Raw genomic sequence first — 14,187 nt, 5'->3', positions numbered from 1 at the left:
AGACACAGTTCCTTGTGTGCATAAAGATAGGATTATACCAATAACTATCAGGAAAGAAGTTACTTTAAAACTGGAGAAACTACAATAGACAAGTGTGGTAGAACTTGTAGGGTCCTCGGACTGGATCCCACGCCTTGTAGAGGCATAATACATAAATGGAAAGATAAGATTATGTATGGGCATTAGAGACCTGAATGAAAATATATTTCTTAATCGATTTACTTTACTAACGATCAGTGAATTGCTTTCATTGACCAATGATATTAAATGGTTCACATCAATGGATCTTACTGCCGTTATTATCAGGTACTGCTACACCCAGAAATTAGAAGGCTAACAACTTTCAACACTTCTTTCAGTTGTTTTCAATTTGTATGGTCAGTACCACTGAGTTAACCTCACCGGCAACTATGTTTCAGAGACCAATAGCTGAACTATTCAAGTGACACAAAAATATTTTTTTCAAGATGATATAATAGTAACGGGGAAATCAAAGTTGGAGCATGATACTAGACTTAAGCAAGTATTTTCAGTCTTAGAAAAAGGGCTCAATGCTGAATACAGAAAGTTTAAATTTGCCAGGAATAGTGTTACGTAGTTAGGTCACGAAGTTCAGCTGTAGAGGGATAAAACCTTCCACTTCCAGAAGTAAAGATGATCAACTATGGGGACCCTGACAGCATACCGAGGAAGACATCTCTTGAGGAAGGGGCTCAGGTGGGAGCCCGGCTGGGTCCAGGAACTAAGGGCACTAATAAGTTACCAAGAACCTCAAGGCAGGGGTCGACATGGTGTCTGCTCCTAGGTACTGGTTTCGCAGCAATTTGGCCAGTGCCTCGGTCGACAGATTCTGTTGCATTGTGTTCATCATGCCTCAAGTTTAATTGTTGCGTATGTGTGGCCACTTTCCACTAGGTTGTGCGAAAATCAATAAAGACATGTTTTAAAAGTGAAGAAGATATGAAACCCTTTTTAGAACTTTCTAAACTTTACTCTACATTTTTGGATACGTTTGCAAGTAAAACTTTTCTAATCAGACAACTTTTGAAAAACAGCGACACATTTGAATGGTTCTTGCACTGTTAAAAAAAGCATTTTACAAAATGTGTCCAACCCCACCTTTACAGGGCTTTTACCCAAACTGCATCACTGTTGTCACCACAGATGCCTGTCAGAAGGGTCTAAGAGCCATATTGATACAAAACGAAAAATAGAGTTCAGAAATCATTATTGCTTTTGCTTCCAGGTTCTTTAACACCAACAGAAGAAAGCATATCATGATTCAAAGGGAGACCTTAGAATGTGTTTACCGACTAGAGCACTTCCGGCTCTACAATTAGGCTTCACATTGTGATCCTGACTCTCACAAAAGTACTAACTACCAAAAGGTTGCATAATGCTTCTCCATGTTAGACTTGTATGTGAGTCAGGTAACTTGATTATAACTATAAAGTGTAATATTTGCGAGGATAAGAAATAAAGTGACAGACTTTCTTTGTCACATTCCTTTGCCTGTGAAGGAAGCGATGAAGAATGAGTAGGAAGAATGCTATGTGGCGGGCCTACATGGAAAAGGAACAGATAGGATGTCTAAAGAAGAATGGATGAATGTTCAAAGTAAAGATGCTCTGATAAGTGGAGTTTGCGAATTAATGAATGAAGGTTGGACTTGAATGAAAAACTACTAGCTAAATGGTAAGTAAGACATAGATTAACAGTAGAAGGTGGAGAAGTGATGAGAAGTGGGTGTGGCGTTCCACCAGAAATCTTAAGGAAAAAACTATTTTGGGACAAGGTTTGTAAAGGATTGGTGAGCAAAAATATATTGTTGTGCTAGGCCACCTTTCTAAATGGCCTGAAAGTGAATTCATAACCAGAGCTGACTGCATTGCAGCAATCAAGTTTTTAGACTAGGTATTGTTGAGCCAAGGTTTACTGAAAAGCATAATTAGTGACAATGGCTCACAATATATGTCTGAAGCCTTCCAAATGCTTTATAAAAAAGGAATATCATTAGACATAAAATCATGTCAATCCATCATCCTGAGGACAGTAGTGCTGCAAAAAGTTTCAACAGATTTGTTAAGGGAGGTCAACAGTTGACAAAGAACAGAAATTGTTGCTGTGAGAAAACGTTAGTGCATTTGTTGTGGGTATATAGATTCACCACTTGCATTTCAGCAGTTCATAGTCCATTTGATCTCATGAAGGGAGCACCCCTTTCTCAAAGAAAGTTTGGGATGATTGACAACTTCAAGAAAAGTGTGGAATGGTCACCTGAAGTACTGAGGGAAAACTGGGCACGTGCACTGTTGGCTTAGGAAAATAAGTATGACAATAAACTTAATATGATACCAGTACAGATTAAAGTTGGTGATCTTGACAAAGTAAAGAGAGAAGGTAAAGTTAAGAAGGGTAAATACGTATTTTCCTAACCCCTAAAAGCACTAAGGGTGTCTTGTAATTCTGTCCTTCTCAGCGAAGATAAGGCATGGCATTTAGGATGAGTCTCAAAGATTAAAAAGAAGAATGTTCTGAAGATACAGTAAAGCTCTTGTGTGGTAGAAACATGCTAAAACATTAAAAGTGTATTAAGCACTATTAAATCAACTTTAAAGCTTGTTTCAGTGAACTCAGTAGTGACCCAGGGACCAGAGTGGAATATCTAGCAAAGGCAGTGGATAACCACTCAGAGGAGCAACATCATATATGAGGGATCATTCAAATTCTCTGAGAATATACTCTGGACCAAAACAACTGAAAGTGATAGAGAATGGGTATGGTAGGGCTTTGCCGATAATAAAACTAGGAGGCGTCTCCTTCAGTATGACTACAGTATGTGATCCAATTACTGGACAGGAGAAGTTCATAAAGTCTACAAAAGAAAAGATGCTATGTAGCAGAAGCCCACATTAATATACGGGAGATTTGAATGTTGGACTACATGAGGTTAGCAACAACATTTGCAGGAACCATGTCACATGGATGCCAAATTTTGCTAGACTCAGTAGACATGGTAGGTATTTGGCACACACATATGATGTAGATTATTCCTATTTCTCAGCTGCGGACAGAAAGAACACCAGATTTTCTGGTAAATTCCTTCCTGACCCGGAAATATGACATACAGACAAAGGGCATATCAGCCTTTGGGATCACGACCCAGTGAGCCCGGAGGTGGTAGTATCGACGGGCTCGCCAAAAGGTAGATGTTGGAGACTAAATGATGCCAGGATTAAGGAAGAAATCAAATATATTATGAGACAATACCTGATTGACAACAATCAGAAGGGGGTAAGCCAAGAACCATTATGGGATGCCCTCAAAGCTAACCTAAGAGGGAATTTAGTATTTAAATCCACACAAACCTCAGTTCAAGGCAATTGATCAAGAAAAGGCCCAATATTTTCTTCCTAGAATTAGACAAAGATAATATTGTCCGAAAAGTATGAGGAGGCATCTATTGGCATGCAAGCCCACAGTGAACATAGTAATAACAAGTAGAAAACTTGCCAACAGAGGAAGCAACCAAATATCAAAATAACTTAAATAAGAAGACATTACCACCAGACAAGCTGCATTCTTCGATCTCGCAATTAGAGTTGAAGAGACTTTTAGCATGAGAAGAAAGGTGACGCCAGGGAAAGCCCCAGGTCCTAAGTGATGTCTTGAGAGAAGCCCGAGTTTTGGTAATTCCAAACTGGAAAAATACCATAATTGTTGAGGTTCCCACTAGCTAATATCTTTGCATAATACCAAAACCAAGATCTTCTGCAGCATCCAGAAGACGTGGAAACCACACCAAAAAGAGACTGCATATACCAGACAATATATACAGTATTCCCAAAACGGTGCTTTTCATATCTTTAGATGCCAAAAAGGCATTTGAGCAAGTCAATGGTCTTGTTCTATGCAAGATTCTTGATGCTAAAGGCATTGACTCCGAATTCAAAAACTGGATTTTGGTCGGTAAAAGATCATTGCTGATCTTCAAAATAAGACAGGGTCCATGGCAGTGACAACCTTGCTATTTTCCCTCACAAAGGCACCATTTGTGGGACATATCTGAGGAAATCGTGCTAAACAGGGAATAAATATTGGTCGTTTTTTAAATTATCCTTGTATGCAGTTGTCGTTCTTGTAATACTGTCTGACCCAACTAATTGAATAACCCCACTGATGGAGAAGCTAAAGATTTTTGGGAAAGCATCAGAAATCAAAGTTAACTTACATAACTCGCAAATGATTTAACCTATCAGGGAGCCCAGATCTAGAGAGAACCCTTGAAACACATTTCCCATTTCAATGAACATAGGTCTGGCTAACCTAATTAGATGTGCAGATTGTTCGCTATCTAGAACTTGTACAAGGGCAACCAAAGGCTGCTGCTGCCACAGACCAAGGTGGGCCTAAAATCCTAGCAGAAAGGGCATGGAGGTTCCTGGATTGGAAGTCATCAAGGTGGCATTGCTCCCCAAACTATTATTCTTGTTTCAGGCTTTACCATTAACAGTTTTGAAAGCTGAGAAAAAAAAAAATCAGATGGCACGAGACGAATCTGTGTGGGTAGACAAAAGCCAAGATTAGCAAAATCACTCTTCTCCAAATCTTTTCAGAAGGAAGGCCTAGGTATTCCCAATTTGGTAAAGTAATACCAAGCAATGCAAATGTCATATATTATTCAAAGGGGGAAACTTGAAACTGAAAAACAGTGGTGCTTCCTAGATCAGAGTATGCTCGGAATAGATACAGGGGAAGTTCAACGGTTGAAACAGACGATTTGAGGTTGAGGCTCTTACAAGCTCCTGGTAAAGAGGGCTATTTTGCTAGTGTGTGACTAGATAACAGAGGAACAGTGGCTTACAACATTTCCAGTAGAGATTGTTCCCTATAGTGAATAATCCTGACTTTACACCAGCAATCAATGAGACAATTTTGCTAGTTGGCAATAAAAGGCTGCAGTAGAGCAGGGGGTAGATCTGTTTAGTACGTCAGCTATCAAATGCTTTGAGGATCTACAAAAAGAGTCAGACATCACAACTATCGTACTCGACACTGGGCGCTAAATCCATCCCTAAAATGGCCACTAAAGAGGGTGATAAGAAAACAATTCCAATATCTATATATTTTTCAGCTGTTAAAATATAGTAAAGAAGCCTTCAGGGGAAATAACATGGGAGACCAAAATTGGGAGACAATTCAATGAATAAAAATGGAAGAATAGTTACACCCAAACAAGTATTTGGGGTACAGGTTGCACGAGGAAAGAGGCCATGACCAAGTAGGCGCTAAGTTGATATTACCCCCATGAAGACGCTACATGCTTCAGACAAACGTTGTTTAGAAAAATGTTATAGGGCATGCAGTGTGATGTGGACGTTGATGCATGCTGTGTGCCAACGCGCAAAACTCCATGTCTACCAGGTGAGGTGCTTGAAGCTCTAGAGGAAATGTTTCAAACCTCCATCCCAAGATTCCAAGCTTACATTGTGCTAGGATTGCCACAAACATTTCCACTTCAGTCGCTCAGAGGTAGGTAAGTGTCCTTAGCATTGTGTGCATCATTAGGGGTAAAGATGAGGGTTCTGGGTGTCGGAGGCTGGCAACTGCATATCTGGGTTCTCGCGGGCATGGAAAAGCTTGCAGTGTTCTTGGAGTGGAAACTGGAGGCTTTCCAATAAGACTGGTTTCCATTTTTGGGGTGTATAGCATCAAAATTAAGCAACTGCACTTAAGGTTTTGAGGATTATTCAACACACATGAACACGGATGCGTCAACTAGAAGAGGGTAGCGGGCCAGACTGAGCATCAATCCAGTAAGTAATAAGTATACAACCTTTATGGACAAGTGGAAGGAGGAAGGACTTTTCTAGGTCAGTATAGGAGAAGAAGTGGAATAAAAAAGGAATCTTCTGGTTGTTACTTGCTGTTATTCTTCCTTATTTTTGTCAATGAACGATATATCAAGGATATATTTCTGGACAAAGGCTGTAAGTGAAGACATATGTAAAAACTGCATTCAAAAATAATAATAAACGATTTCATACATAACAACATGTTGATGCTATGTTTTTCTGTGTGTGTGAGTTCATGTGTATCAGTGTTATCCAGGGCGTTTCTATGTGAGTGTGTGTGTGTATGTGCATGAGGAATGTGTTAGTGCTGTGCCCACTGCCCACCCCAGTAAAATGTTAGATATGGCACAATGGTGGCATTCTTAGCAACTTGTAGGCTGCTCTGGGATGTTTGTAACATGCTGACCTTCAAACAATGGTGGGCATTCATAACAACTTACGGGCATTCATGCCGTAATGTCCATACCTTTTAAACTTCTGAACCTTGCATAATGATGGTAATTATTGGCAACTTGTGGACATACACAGAATGCTGCTGATTCTCATGATGGTAAAATGCTGGCCTTGGTGTAATGGTGATAATTCTTGGCAACTTGTGAGAAACTATGGGAGGGCACCCATTTCATGTCTTACCCCTTGTAGAATGCAGTTCATGGCATTATGATGGTAATTGATCACATTTTGGGGGCCCATGGAATGGTGGTTTCTATCACAGGCATAATCCTGGTCCTGACAGAATTGTGATCATTCCTTTCCAGTTGTGGGCATCTGTTGAACAATGGCACCCAACCAAGGCATATGGTACACCCTGGAACAACGGTTGTAATTCCAAGAATAAAGTGGGTCTCTGAGGCACCCACACCTGTTACAATGCTGGCCCCTGCAGTATTGTGGTAATTTATGATATTATGTGACCATCCATGGCACAGTAGTGCTCTCCCAAACATAATCCTGACACTGACTTAATGGTGGTAATTCCTGGGTAGCCCTGGTACAACTGCGCCAAGACACTAATGTAAATGATTTTGAATTCACTGAACTTTAAGCAGGTTTAAAGAAGAAAGTGCAAGTGAACACATGTATGTGCTAGTGAGCAGGCTTCGCCAACCCTAATCCAGATATATCGTTGTCAATAGGTAGGCTTGAGAGAAGGTAGGGCAAGGCAAGAAAGTAAAACATTACATATTAATTCACTTAGCAACATTATGTATATGCTGACCTTCATGACCAAATACCACTTTATCAGGCTGTGTGCAAAATGAGGTTTGGAACCCATCCTGAAGCACGTGTCTAGAGATACACAGCACTGGCTGCACCAACAAGGTGAAAAACTAGACCGTCACTGATGTAAGTGATATCATGCACTGAATTTACCATAACGCACTGGGCCAAACTGAGTGCTGGGATGTGAGGCAGTGTGAGCCCACCCTCTGTTTGTTTGAAAAGGCTCCACTGAGCTAATGAGCTGACAAGCTCTGACTGATGCACCTGCGTATAGTGAGTTGTACAGAGGCCTGGGGAGAACTTGGGCAGCATTCCCAGCACCCCCTAAAGAATGTGTTGCTCTTTAACAAAGAATGACAACTATCCTGAAACACATGTCTAGAGATACACAGCACTGGCTGCACTAACAAGGGTGGAAAACTAAAGGCTATCACTGAAGTAAGTGTTATCATGCACTGCATTTACCATGATGCACTGGGGCAAACTGAGTGCTGAGATATGAGGAAGTGTGCTCCCACTCTCTTTAAGGTTTGGAAACCAATTAGCTAAAAATAGTGACATGCTGATTTTTCATATTTTTCTTGATTCTATGATTCACATGACACAAGGCTTGGGCACAAAGCCATTTTAGTCCACCACCTTGAGCCTTATTTCAGATGACTGTGCTGATCTGAAGGTCATATGTTCAAATCCTAGCAGGGCAACATTAGTATTCTATCCTCATGGGGTCAATAAAGTGTGCAATAGTAATATCTGTACTTTACAAACCTAATAAATGGCAGATGTTACGTACAAAGTGCTATACAAAAACAAGTTATAGGAAAGAGCTCAAGTTCTATCACCTATGAGAAATCCTGTCTGGTTTTGAAAATGACAGAAAATGGGTTTTGCCCACTGGAATGAGGCGGGCACAAGGCTCTCCTCAGGGGTAATTCATGAAAAAGGTCACACATGCTCGGGTTAGGTGGCTTGTGTCACTCAATCCCCAAAAAGGATCGTGCGAGGGGAGAGACTAAACCTGATGCCAAGGATTGGATGAACATGGAGCCTCCCTACCTTTATGAACCGCAGGCAGGCACCATGATAAACGGGAACTGCCTTCAGCATCAACTCCAGGGCTATCAACCGTGCCCATCATATTCAAATTCACCCACAACCTGAACACAGACCCACTGGAATTATGCGGCAGAAGAGGGTCAAATTGTGCGACAGTGTTGAGTAAATTAGCGGGAAGAATAGGCAAGTTATGCAGTATTAGGCGGCACGCATTGTAATACTATTACTTCTTTATTTTGACATTTTTAAACTGTCTGGGCATTCATTGTACCTCATTACTACCAGTTTAACACCCAAATACAGCAATAAGCCACAGAAAGGTGGCCAGTCAACTTTTGCAAAGGGCCTTCCACTGCGCTGCAACACGTGTCGCTGTGATTTACTAACTTTTGAGCCGTTTGAGCTTGAAACAATTTTTTGGGTAAAATTTGCATTTTACGCGGCAGATGATGGATTATGTGGCAAATGCGGCAAAGCTACAATTATACAAAAATTGCCGTGGCCGCACATTCGAATAATTTCAGTGGCCCTGCCGACAGGCAACTCGGTTCACAGGATGCTCTACACAAGAGTCGATATATGCTTGAAAAAAAATACATGGAAAAAAAAGCAATACTCTTAAAGAAAGTAGGATGAGGTAAAACATGAGGTGTAAACAGACGCGTCGCTCGAATTTATTAGATAAAGATTTTCACAATCATTCTAGAGGAATCGATCAGCGTCGAGTTAAGGACACGAATACAGGGCCCGAGAGAGACCGTTTCAAAGTTAGATTTAATTACTGTCGGGTCAGAGAGAGCGCCCAACTTAAGCCCTGTGGTTGAAGCTGCGCAACGTTTTCAGAATTTCGACAAGGTACAGTTTAATTTGCCCTGCCGGCCTGCAGCGATTAATTCCTGCCACGTGGTGAGGGGTTAGGTGGGGGGAGATAGGATGGGGCATCCTGCAACTGGAAGTCTTGGCTGGAAACCTCGGCATAAATATTTCTAGGCGTGGACTGTTGAGCTATAAATGGAGTCGGTGGGAGTGCTCTGGGTAGGGGTCAGCGGATTTCACAACTCGGAACACACGAGACAAGGTAACCTGTGAACACCCCGCCCTCCAGCAGGGGGCGCAGACATTAGACCCAGAGATTAAAGGTCCGGGGCCTTAAACCGCAGAGATTTAGCACACGGGCCTCTCTAGGCTTCTTACAATATTATGGAACACGAAATCCTCTCGCTTTCCCATGTGAATTATTTGATTGTTTAAGGGCTCGGGCGGGATATCCGTGCTTGTCACGCAGGCTGCTGCGAGTCGTTCAGAAGCATTTTAAGACCCGCAGCGCTATGGGGGAGAGGTCACGCATACCATTTCAGACCGGTTGCTCTAGTTTGCTTTGAATTACTCTCAAATGTTTTCTGTTCTTTCAGCCCTGCTCTTCCCAGCTTCCACCTGCGCGTCTGCACAGCTCGTTAATTGATGTTAATTCTTCAGCCCACAACTGGGAGTCAGAGCCGAAGGGAAATAACCCTAACGAAAGAGTGCACTGAGAAGCCACTGACATCCTTAGCGAGTGCTCAGAGAAGCCACTGACATCCTTAGCAAGGCCCAGCCTGAAGGAGTTAATTACTCGCCTCTGGCATCAGCTTATAGCTGAAGATGGCTCATCTGAACCATGGCGAGGCTATTTCAGCCGTCCCTCCAAACGAAATAGGTAAAATGAGTAATGCTAGATTGAGTCATGTCATGTTACCACAGTGCTTGGAGACGGCAGAACTGTGAAATAGGCACTACACTGCCCCTTTAACAGGTTAATCCTCTGACTTCCCCAGTTTCTGTCGTCAAGACACATATATGCACACCACACCAAACACACTGATTTCATTTTCTCTTTTTGTGCTCTTATTTCTCTTCTCTTCTCATCTCTTTCTCTCTCTATATATATTTCTCTCTTTCGCTATTTAAACACCAGCTTCCTAGCTACAATAGAAGGTAGCCTAGGTGAGCGGTGAAGATGGCCACTCTCTGGTGCGACTCCTTGGGCCACACTACTGACCCCATAATAATCCTGACTATGCGGCCAATTCAGATGCTGAAAACAGCATTTTAAACTGTTCCAACCTCACTGCAACTGAAACACAGAAGGAAGTTACAAGTCCGACCACCATGTGGCGACCGGTCGACCATCAGATGAGAGGGCGCAGAACGAACAGGCTATAATAAGAGCAAAAGGCAACTTTATAAGGACAGGTATGTAGCTGAAAGCTTATACACATTACAAAATATGCAACAACCCCCCCCCAATGCTACAATTAATCAAACTAACACATGCCACCCTCAAACACCCCCCAAACCGAACAACTACCCCAAAACAACCAAACATTCATCAGCATTCCCTTTTTAATTCATTCTCCATCCTTTCGCCCGTGATCCAAGTGTCGCTCCACTGTACTCCATTTGCTAAGCCCCAAACTTTCCCGCCTAGTGTGTGACCCGTATGCTTGTCTGACACCCAGGAAAAATCTCCGAAAAGGCATTGTTCCTGCCCCTCTCCAATAATGGATCTCAATTGTGTAACTTGGCTGCCACCTCAACAGCCTTGCCAATTCATGCCCACCAAAGCAGGCTGATGCCTGAACAGCCGGCGCATGTTTATCACCTGTGCACAGCTAAATTGCTCAACAACTGATCCCACATCCCCAACAAATGCAACTCATTCCTCAAGAATGGCAAATGGACCCATTCCAGACGATAAATCACAGCATTCCTTCATGATGGCGCCATGCTCCATCGTTCCTATGCTTCTACTGTGACTAAAATGAAGCAATTTCCTATCTACCCTGCCCATGGCCCTTTCAACCGCATTACACTTCACTGCCCCGCGCCAAACTGTTCTTGCAATTAATGCTGTGCAAACAATGAGTCCCTGGCCACATTTATGCAATCAAATCCAAATCCGTTTTTATCACCTTTAACAAACCCAAACCAGACTTTTGCACCAAATCATTCTCCCCTAAGTGAGTAACTAAAACATCCGAGCAAAGTTTCACGCTCACAAATTGTATAACCAATTGTCCTTACTTCATACCGTCTCTACCTGACCATTCAATCATAAAGTCTGTTGACTGAAACCCCAAGTTATTTTGAAAATGCAGAGTTTCTGCTTGCTTCACTGCCCATTTAAGGAAAGAATGAACAATAAACCCAGAAGGAAAGTAAAGCTATGCTCCACACAACCTAGAAGCAAAAAGAATCCATGTTACAACTGAATCAATACATATCTTCAATATGCCTAATGTGACATAAACAACATTCTGACCACCACCTTTCCCGCCACATGACGTCCCTCTGCGATAACCCGTCTGTTGGCCTCAGACGCCGCACCAGTGCTAAGCGAATGTGTGCAAAATTCTTCGGTTTCTCACCCATTCGTGCCAGCACTTTTGTCATAATACCTAACACTTGTGATGCAAACAGCTTCTTCCCATCCAGGTGACAAAATACCCAACCACACTTTGCCCCACCTGCTGCTCTGAACTGTGTCCAAGCCCCAGTTGCACACACACTTCCCCCTATGTTGTTCAAGATCATTCTAGCTCCTTTCCCTACTTGATCAGTTTTTGATTTATGCAAATGAAATTGCAGCTTAGCATCCTTCAATTCAACAGCTTTCACCTCCAATCCCCTATCTATGCCCGTCCCAACAATTCAGAAACTCTAAGAGCTCCCAAAAAACCCTATAACATTCACAATTAAAATAGTAACACTTCAAAAGTTGTAGAACATACTACCTGCACAACTTTAAGCATGCCCACCAACCTACTCATAGTGAGTTGCTCTGTTGGGCTATATGCATGTTTTTTCTCTTCAGCCCACCCTTGCAAAAGTGTCTTACGCATTTCCCCCACAGTAGGTGCAACTCCCCAGAGAAACTTGCCACAAAACCAAATCCCCAACATTTTTCCTGCAATTGTTGAGGTTGCAATACCTCTGCAATGCTGTCCATGATAAAGCACACTATATCTTCACATCTTCACATCTTTTCTCCTTGCAGCTCTCAACCTGTCCTCTCCTAGCAGTGCCTGTGTCCAAACACTCCTCCCACGCCTGCCCCCACGCTGCCCTGGATGACTCCCCAGTGGAATCCTCCACCAGTGAAGGAATACCTAGTCCCTCAATTCCTTAACTTCTTCCAGTACCTCAGTCTTCAGTAAATTCACTCCAGGCACCAAACCACGAAATCATTGCCACTGTGAACGAGACTTGGCGTCTGCAATGTTATTGTCCGCACCTGGCACGTGTTTGTCTCCAGACACAATACTGAACATCAAACACCAGAGCAGGAGGCACTGTAACAATTTCAGCAATTTCTTGACTCGTGCGTTCTGGCCATTCACTAATACCACAACCATGGCGTTGTCCACATTAAAAGCAATGCTCCCTGCTTTCCAATGAATTATTTTACAGATATACCCAGTCAGGAAACACTGTATTTTCCTGTATGTATTTATTTTTACATGTGGATAAAAAAATAAATTAGGTTGTTTTTGAGTGAATATGAACGTTATCACAGTCATGACTGCCAGGCCAATAGCTGTCCAGGCTGACAAGTAAGGGAGCTAAAAAAGAGATACATTTTAGCAATGAGGCTTAAACAGCTGCAGAAATGTACAATATCATTAACACCTGGAAGGCATTTAAGTACTAGTGTACTTTTATTGGTTTAATAATTGTGGAAAGCTACTAGCCTCAGCTTCACTTATTCACAAAACCCACAATAAATATGGCTAAACACAGATAAAATGAGCAAAAAATAGACATCGATTAATGCAGATAGAAAAGTCAAAATAAAAATACCATACACCAGAGAGCCCCAATCAAAAGTTGCTGTATTATCTGCCAGATCGTTACTCCACAAAGCAACAGCTATTAACAATGGAAAGAACCCAAAAATGCAACACTCCTCCCCTCTTTCATCCATTTCTTTGTCCCTCTCTATGTATGACATTTTTACCCAAAACAAACCAAAAACACCAGAGCCAGCTGCATTAGAGAAAACCTGAATCTTCAATGTACAAGAACAATCCAGAGCCCATATATTTACTCCATTGAAATTATGTGGGAACAACAACCAGACTTCCAGATCAGCCCACACAACTACCCTGTGGTGAGGAAACTTTGCACCAAACATCGCAAACCTAACCTTCAGCAAAATGATCTTCCTGCCCTCACAACTCGACATGCAAAATTTAGATACCCTATCATCGTCTGTATTTGCCTCGACTTTAACTTCTGGATCCTTCCAAGGGGTGCACTATTTGTTGTAGGTTTGAAGTAATCTGGCTTCAATATTCACTGTGTCCAGCTCGATACGTATAAAAATGAGAATGGTACTTGAACTCTCTGTCTTCTCAGGAGCCAGAGGCACTTCCACATCTTTCACTACCAACTGAGATTCATGTAGAGCCCTTTCTACATTCCCCTGTACCATCTGCACCAAGGGACAATAAATCATCGAAGTAATGCATTACCATCCTGTGCCTAGACCTAGCAGTGGAACACCATTGCAAAAAGTAATGAAGGTCTCAGACTGTTTGCAAGATATAGTACAATTCATGGTCAATACCTCGTTCACATAGAAAAATCCATTAAACTGTATGTCCAGTAAGGAAAAATGAAACAGATGTATTGGAAGCAACCGGAAGACTGTCTTTATATCATATCTAGCCAAATCTGTACCTGCATGGCATTCCCTCTCCAAGTCTATTGCCACATCCACCAAAATAAACTACACTGTTTCGTCCTCTTTAGCAATGATATAGTTAAAAGCATAACCTGCTGGCCACAATAAGGGTTGTATCATCCAGAATTCCTCTACTCTTTCCTTGGAGACCACTTCTAAAAGTGACATCATAAGGTCATGCAGGGTCCAATAATCACACAGGCCTGCCATCCTCCCTTATCTGTCACAAGTTGTGGCATTTTCCTTATGGATTTCAAATTGTGCACAAACTTCCCATGCTTGGGCCTCAGCTAACTCAGTCAAAACCCTTCTCGAAAACCCAATTCC

Source organism: Pleurodeles waltl, chromosome 3_1 (assembly GCF_031143425.1).
Source record: "Pleurodeles waltl isolate 20211129_DDA chromosome 3_1, aPleWal1.hap1.20221129, whole genome shotgun sequence".
Lineage (NCBI taxonomy): Eukaryota > Metazoa > Chordata > Amphibia > Caudata > Salamandridae > Pleurodeles > Pleurodeles waltl.
Note: the sequence above shows the minus strand (reverse complement) of the source record.